The sequence below is a fragment of the Nicotiana tabacum genome, chromosome 16 (assembly GCF_000715075.1).
Source record: "Nicotiana tabacum cultivar K326 chromosome 16, ASM71507v2, whole genome shotgun sequence".
In the NCBI taxonomy this organism is placed as follows: domain Eukaryota; kingdom Viridiplantae; phylum Streptophyta; class Magnoliopsida; order Solanales; family Solanaceae; genus Nicotiana; species Nicotiana tabacum.
Window position 1 is genome coordinate 142011925 of NC_134095.1, and position 7243 is coordinate 142019167.

The following is a 7243-nucleotide window of genomic DNA, read 5'->3' on the forward strand; positions in this document are numbered from 1 at the left end:
TTTAGCACTTGTCCAAATATCTTAGTCCATTTGGCTTCAACATTAACAAGTGTACCTAGTCTTCCATGCATGAAGACACATGGTAGATTTTCATAGCCACTTGTCAAAGCCATTCAATACTTGGCTTTAAGGATACATGCTAGAAGTCACTTGGAAATAGATTGAAAAATAAAAAGACCCATGGTTATTGGTGTAACGACCCAATCGGTCGTTTCATGAGTTACCGCTACATTTTCCTCCATTTCTTCTTCTTATTGTCTTGTTCAGCTGTATTAAGTGTTATTGGGTTAGTTGGCTCGGGTTCGGAGAGGTTTTGGTAAGGTTTGAAACACTTAGTCTCTTTTGAGTGAGCTTAAGTTGGAAAAGTCAACCGGATGTTAACTTATATGAAAAAAGGGCTTGGATGTGAATTTCCGATGGTTCGGTTAGCTTCGGGAGGTGATTTGGGACATAGGAGCATGATAAAAATGTGTTTTGGAGGTCCGGAGTAGATTTAGGCTTGAACCGGCGAAATTGAAATTTTGACTTTTTTCGGTTGATAGGTGAGATTTTGATATATGGGTCGGAATGGAATTCCGGAAAGTGGAGTAGGTCCGTTGTGTCATTTGTGACGAGTGTGCAGAATTTCAGGTCATTCGGGTGAGGTTTGATAGACTTTTGATCAAAAGCGAAATTCGAAAGTTTTTGGAACCTTAGGCTTGAATCCAATGTCATTTGGTTGATTCGATGTTGTTTTAGGTGTTTCGGAGATTGGTATGAGTGTGGATAGTGGTATATGACTTGTTCGTGCTTTTGGCTGGGGTCCGGGGGGCCTCAAAGTGATTTCGGATGATTGACGAAAAAATTGGAGTTGGGGAGTTGCAGCTGAAGCTGCTAAAGCTGTCATAACCGCACCTGCGGCTTGGGGACCACAAGTGCGGGCTCGCAGAAGCACCCAGAGGGTCGCAGATGCAAAATTGAGCGAGATGGTCTGGAGGCACAGGTGCAGAAAGGTATGCGCAGGTGCGGTCCCAGGTGCGGAAATGGACTGCAGGTACAAAAACTGTGGGCCGAAAAGTATATAAACCCTCCTTCGCGATTTTTGAGTTGTTATTCACCATTTTCATTCGGGTTTGAGCTTGAGGGAGCTATTTGAAGAGGGATTTCGAGGGGATTTCGTGGAGGTAAGGTTTTTGGACCCTAAACTTATTTCTATGATAGTTTTTGACTGATTAAGCTTGAAATCTATGGGAAAATCAGTAGCAAATTGGGGGTTAAGGCATGGAAAATTGGAGACCTAAAATTAGGGATTTGAGGGGTCATTTGTGGGCGGATTTTGGTACTTTTGATATGAATGAACTTGTGGGGGAGTAAGGATTCCATTGATGTAAATTTTGTCGGATTTCGAGATGTGGGCTCGGGGGTCGGGTTTGGTCAATTTCGGGATTTGTGTGGTAATTTAATGATTTTCGAGTGAGTTTTGTTTCCTTAGCACATTTTGATGGTATAAATCTGTTTTTCGATAGATTTGGAGCATCCAAAGGCTGGTTCAAGGGGCAAAGATATCGCGGGCTAGAGTTTGGACCGGATTGAGGTAAGTAATGATTGTAAATGTCGTCCTGAGGGTATGAAACCCCGGATTTCACATCGTTGTGCTACTTTGAGGTGACACACATACTAGATGACGAGCGTGGGGCAGTGCACCGTTAGGGATTGTGACTTAGTCTATCCCGTATGACTATTAAACTGCGTATTTGACTGAAAACTATTTGTTATCATCATGTTTTGGGCTGAATGCCATATTTGGGCCTCGTGCCAACTATTTTGGACCCTTAGGGGATTTTTACTAATATTTCTCACTGTTTTGACTTCATATTTGTACTTAGTCATGCTATATTCTACTGTTTTTATAACTCAACCATATTTACTCCGTTTTGACATTTTTAAATAATATTGTGGGCTGAGTATCATATTTTAATATGCCCGAGTGGTTTTTAGAGATTTCTGACTGAGTGAGGCTGAGGGCCTATGTTATGAGGTTATTATGGGATCGGGATGCGCGCCGTAATAGTATTGTACTGATTCATGATTTTGAGGCCGAGGGCCTGATTTGTTACGCCATGAGGTGGCTTGTTATAAGGCCGAGTGCCTGTTTGATTATGCCGCGAGATGGGTTGATATTGCGCTTGGGCTGTAAAGAGCCCCTCCCGGAGTCTGTACACTCCCAGTGAGCGCGGGTACCTATGAGATGTGATATAGCCCGAGGGGCTGATGTTGTTCCACTCATTTGAACTGCTAAAAGAGGTTTTAAAGAGGTTTTTACTGAACTAAGGTGTTTCTACGAGCTCTTACTGTTTGCATTGATCTGGTTTTATACAGCCTCATTGTAGCATTTTACTGTGTTTTACGCGTTTTCTTATCACGTAGATGCCTTTACTTTTATTACTTATTGAGTTGGCATACTTGTGAGCACCTAATTTTTGACAATATTTAATTTTTTTTGTCACTTCTTCTATGTAAATATTTTAGGGGGTTTTAACATACAAATTTTTAGCTTTGTTATACTTTTTATTATAGGTTAAAAATACAAAATTTTAGAAGGTGAATTATTACTATTAATATTATTTTATTTTTAATCTTATTTTTAAATAATAATAAATAATCCAAAAAATATTAATTTTTTTTAAAAAATTTCGGGAGAGATTTAAAGAAATAAGAAAAAGGGAAGTATGGAATTTAAAAAAAAAAAGTAAAAGTAGGTGGAATTCTCTTTTAAAAAAGTAAAAGAAAGTGAAAAATTAAAAAAATAAAAGTAAAGTTTTGTGGAAATTTTTAAAAATAAAAAGTAAAAGAAAGTTGGAATTAAAAAATAATATAAAGGTAGCTGAAAATTTAAAAAAAAATTTATTAAAATAAAGTAGAATTTTTTAAAGAAAAGTAAAAGAAAGTGGATTGTTTTTTTAAGAAAAGTAAAATAAGTGGAATTCTTTTTTAAAAAAGTAAAAAAAGTGGGATTTTAAATAAGATAAAAGTAATTAAAGTTGGAATTTAAAAAATAAAAGTAAAGAAAGGTGGTAATTCTTTTTATAAAAAAGAAAAGCAAAATATAAGTGGGATTTCTTTTAAATAAAAAAAATAAAAAAATTAAAAAGAAATCTGAAATTTTTTGAAAATTCTCCTATAAATAGAAGAGAAATATTTGAAGAAAAGAAGAGAAGAGAAGAGGGAAGAATATTGAGAGAAAACAAATTTTCTTCTTCTATGCTAAAGAGAATTTCTACTAGTTTTATTCTTTCTACCTATTTCTTTCAACAAAAAAAACATATAGTCATTCATTACCTTGTTTAAAAAAAATACCTCAAAAACAGGAGCTAAATCACACCAAAAATCAAATCCAAAAGCTTCAAACTCATTTTAAAAGATAGCCCAAAATACTAGCCCGAAGAGGTCGAAGTCGAGTTAGGTTCGAAAGGTTTCCGCTCGTTGCCTCTGATTGTGGTTCATTTGCACATTAAATTTGATGGTTGTTTGATCCATATGTATTGAATAAGATCTTCATCTATAAAAGGTTCATTCTTTTCTTAACCAATGTTTCCATTATTTTTCTTTCACCTTATTTCCTTTTGATTTGTATATTATATTTTGGTTATCTACCAACTTGAAAGATATGAACAAAAAAAATGAAGGAAGAGCATCAAGAAATAGAATTCGTGAAAGACAGAATGAGTTTCTTCAATGAGATTGTAGTTCAAAGGGAAAGATAGGAAAATGTATTCAAAATGGAGAGAGAACGATGTATTAGCTTGGATCCAAATTAAAGGATGTTAAGTCAATAGCAAATTTGGTACTGACATGGGTGATTAGGTCCATAATAACTCAAATCATATATTTCTTCAATAATAATTCCATATTCATAAATCATGACCTTGCAATAATCTCAAAGTAGTTTTAGGAAGAAACATAATCATGAATATTTGTAGTTTGCTTTAAATTGAATACAATCCTTTTAGAATAATCGAGGCGTGTCATGCCAAATAAAATCTCAAAACTCATGGCCCTCATTTAATTAATTTTAATCCTTAGAAATCGAGGCGTGCCATTTAGTTGAATTTTCCATGGCCCTCGCAAACTTGAAAGTGCGTAGTTGCTTTAGGCGCGCTATTTTTTTAAAAAAAAATTAATTTCCTAAACTCGGGTGTGCATTTTATGTGACCCAAATTCAAATCTCAACAACTTTAGATAAAATGTGTCGTGGACCGCGGGTGCATTTCATGTGACGTGGTTCAATATGTGTATTATATGACGTTGAATTTTTCCAAAAAAAAAATTTAATTAAAAGTGGCTAATAAGTTAAAAATATACCATAGGTTGAAACATGTTTTAAAAATCAGATAATAGGCCAATTGTAATAGTTTAAGCGACCATGCTAGAACCACAGAATCTGGGAATGCCTAACACCTTATCCCGGGTTAACAGAATTCCCTACTCAGAATTTCTGGTTCGCAGACTTCAAAAGGAAAGTCGAAATTTCCTCGATTTGGGATTTAAAATAAATCGGTGACTTGGGACACCAAATAAACTATCCCAAGTGGCGACTCTGAATTGAATAATTAATCTCATTTCGAATAATGTCACTTAAATTAGAAAAACTCCCTTATATACCTTCGGGTGTGTAAAAAGGAGGTGTGACAGCTTTGGCGACTCTGTTGGGGACCCAAACCCAGAACTTCGGTTTAGGGTTCAAGAATTCGAGCTTAGAATAACTGTTATAGTTGGCTTGTTTTATCTGATTTTTTCATGTTGAGCCTAATGTGCTAAATGCCGCTTTACCGCTTTGATATTGTTTGGACTGTATATAAATTGCTACGAAACCCTCTTCTCTCTGAGTCTTCTAAATCATCTGGGAAGTGTGCACTTCGTGTGACTTCTTTTCTGTTAGAGTCTTATCCCAATTTTAGAACGAGGTTCGTACAAGTTGCAAAGCCGGTGAAGCTTCTGTATTCCCGGTACGCTGCCCCTCGGCTCGAGCTGTCCGCTCGGGTAAGCCAGGTCTAGAACAATAAACCCAGGTTTTTAAACCTAGTATTACAAGCCTCATGCCGGATCCCTAGTAGGAACGTTTGTTTGCATCATTTGCATTTGACCTTGGAGACTCAACACAGGGGTTGAGTCTGTCTAGGACAGGTGTACCCAAATGAAAAAGACCATCCTGATGCATCTACGTGCTACTTGCGCATCCGTTTGTTTCGGCTTGCATGTTGACCAGCTTCTAGAACAGGGGAATAAAATAAAAAAATAAAAAAATAATAATAATAATATAGGAGTGAGAGGTAGGTATTTAGAAAATTCTGAAACTCTGCCGAAATTCCGGAAAAAAAAAGTCATCTCCAAATGAGCCAAAGTTTTCAACTGCCATATTCTGTCAAAACTGGCGAACTATGCGGGTCTGATTCTCACCGGATGTGAGATACGTAGGCAAACCTCATCGGTTCCGGCCCATAATTTTCAAAAAAAAAATTCAAAAATATTTTCCTTTACTTCCTCTCTAGAAAAGTCTTTTTTTAAACTCCAATTTTCAAAAAATCCAAAAAAAAATATTTTCCATTACTTGCTTCTTTAGAAACTAATTGTTTTTTTTTTAAAAAATATATACAAAAATATTTTCTTTTACTACTTCTTTAGACCCTAATTGTTTTTAAATATATATATATATATATATATACAAAAATATTTTCTTTTAATTTCTTCCAAAAATCCAAAAATATTTTCATTCTTCTTTCAAAATTGAAAAGAAAATTCAAAATTCAAAAATATTTCATTTTTTTAGAAGCATTTCTTTCATAAATTCAAAATAAAATTCCAAAAATATTTTTCTTTCTTCTTTAGAAATTTTTTTTTCTATCGAAATTCCAAAAAAAAACAGTAAAAGTCTAAATTAAAAAAAATCCTTTCTTTATTCGAAATTCAAAAAAAAATTGAAATCAAAAATATTTTCTTTCTTCTTTATAAGTCTTTCTTGCGGAAATTAAAATATTCCAATAAAAAAGAGTTAGTTTATATACTTTATTTTTGGTCTTCACGAACTACGCTAGTTTGATTCTCACCGGATGTGGGATACGTAGGCAACCCCCATCGGGTCCAACTTCATTTTTGTAAAAATAGCCCAAAAAGAACAAAAAAATTTGTTTTGATTGTAAATAAGAAGGTGATGTCATTCTTGTCTAAAATAGTTGAATGTCCCCAAAAGGGCGCAGGAAGGCCGTTTTTGCAAGAACAACCACCTTTAGTAGTTTTTTTTAAGGTTTGGCCGTTTAGCAAACACAGCCTTAAAATCTTCTTCCCCGAAGTGCTGAAAGGACGTATTTGCAAAGCCGGATTTTTTATGAAAATTTTTTAAAAAAATAGTGATAACCTTTTCTTGATTCAAAATGAGTCATAACCTTTTAAATTAAATCACCCTAATAAATGTGCAGGATGAGCACAGATGAAAACGAACCCTTCGCAACTCTTGAAGAGATCCCCTTACAGCTCCACATGTGGTGGAATGACCTAGGAAAAGGTAGCCGAGGAACTGTGATAAAAGTTTTGGGTGGTCTTGTCGGACTTTTTAACATCAAGCCAAGATTGGACGTGATTGAAGCCTTGATACCTTTTTGGGATCTGACTCGCAATGTGTTTCACTTTTCTGATTTTGAGCTCACACCCACGCTAGAGGAAATTGCGGGTTACGCCGGCCTTAGCGGAAACCTTAGAAGTCGGTACCCGGTGTCACCGAGACCAGTATCTCCTCACAAGTTTCTGGATATGTTGAGTATTAGCCGGGATATTCAGGATAGGAATTTATCTGGAGGGTTTTGCACTTTCCAGTACCTATACCAACGCTATGGCAATGCCCAAGGTTTGGAAGCACCGAATACTGGTCTGACCCATGCCGGAAATAAAGATAAATGGGAGGCAAGGCGGGGTTTGGTTTTTATAGTAGCATTCTTGGGTGTTATAATATGTCCGCGAAAAGACGGCAACATAGAATTGGGCCTTGTGGGAATGGTTGATGTCGCAATCAAGAAAGCTAATGGCATATTAGTTTCCCTGATCTTATCTGAGATTTACCGAGCTTTGACTATCTGTCGAGAAGGGGGAAAATTCTTCCAAGGCTGCAACTTACTACTACAATTGTGGATACTGGAACATCTCTGCCACCGTGTCGGGTATATGAACTACGGCATGACCGGCTTAGATTGCATCGAAGAATTTGAAAGCTGAG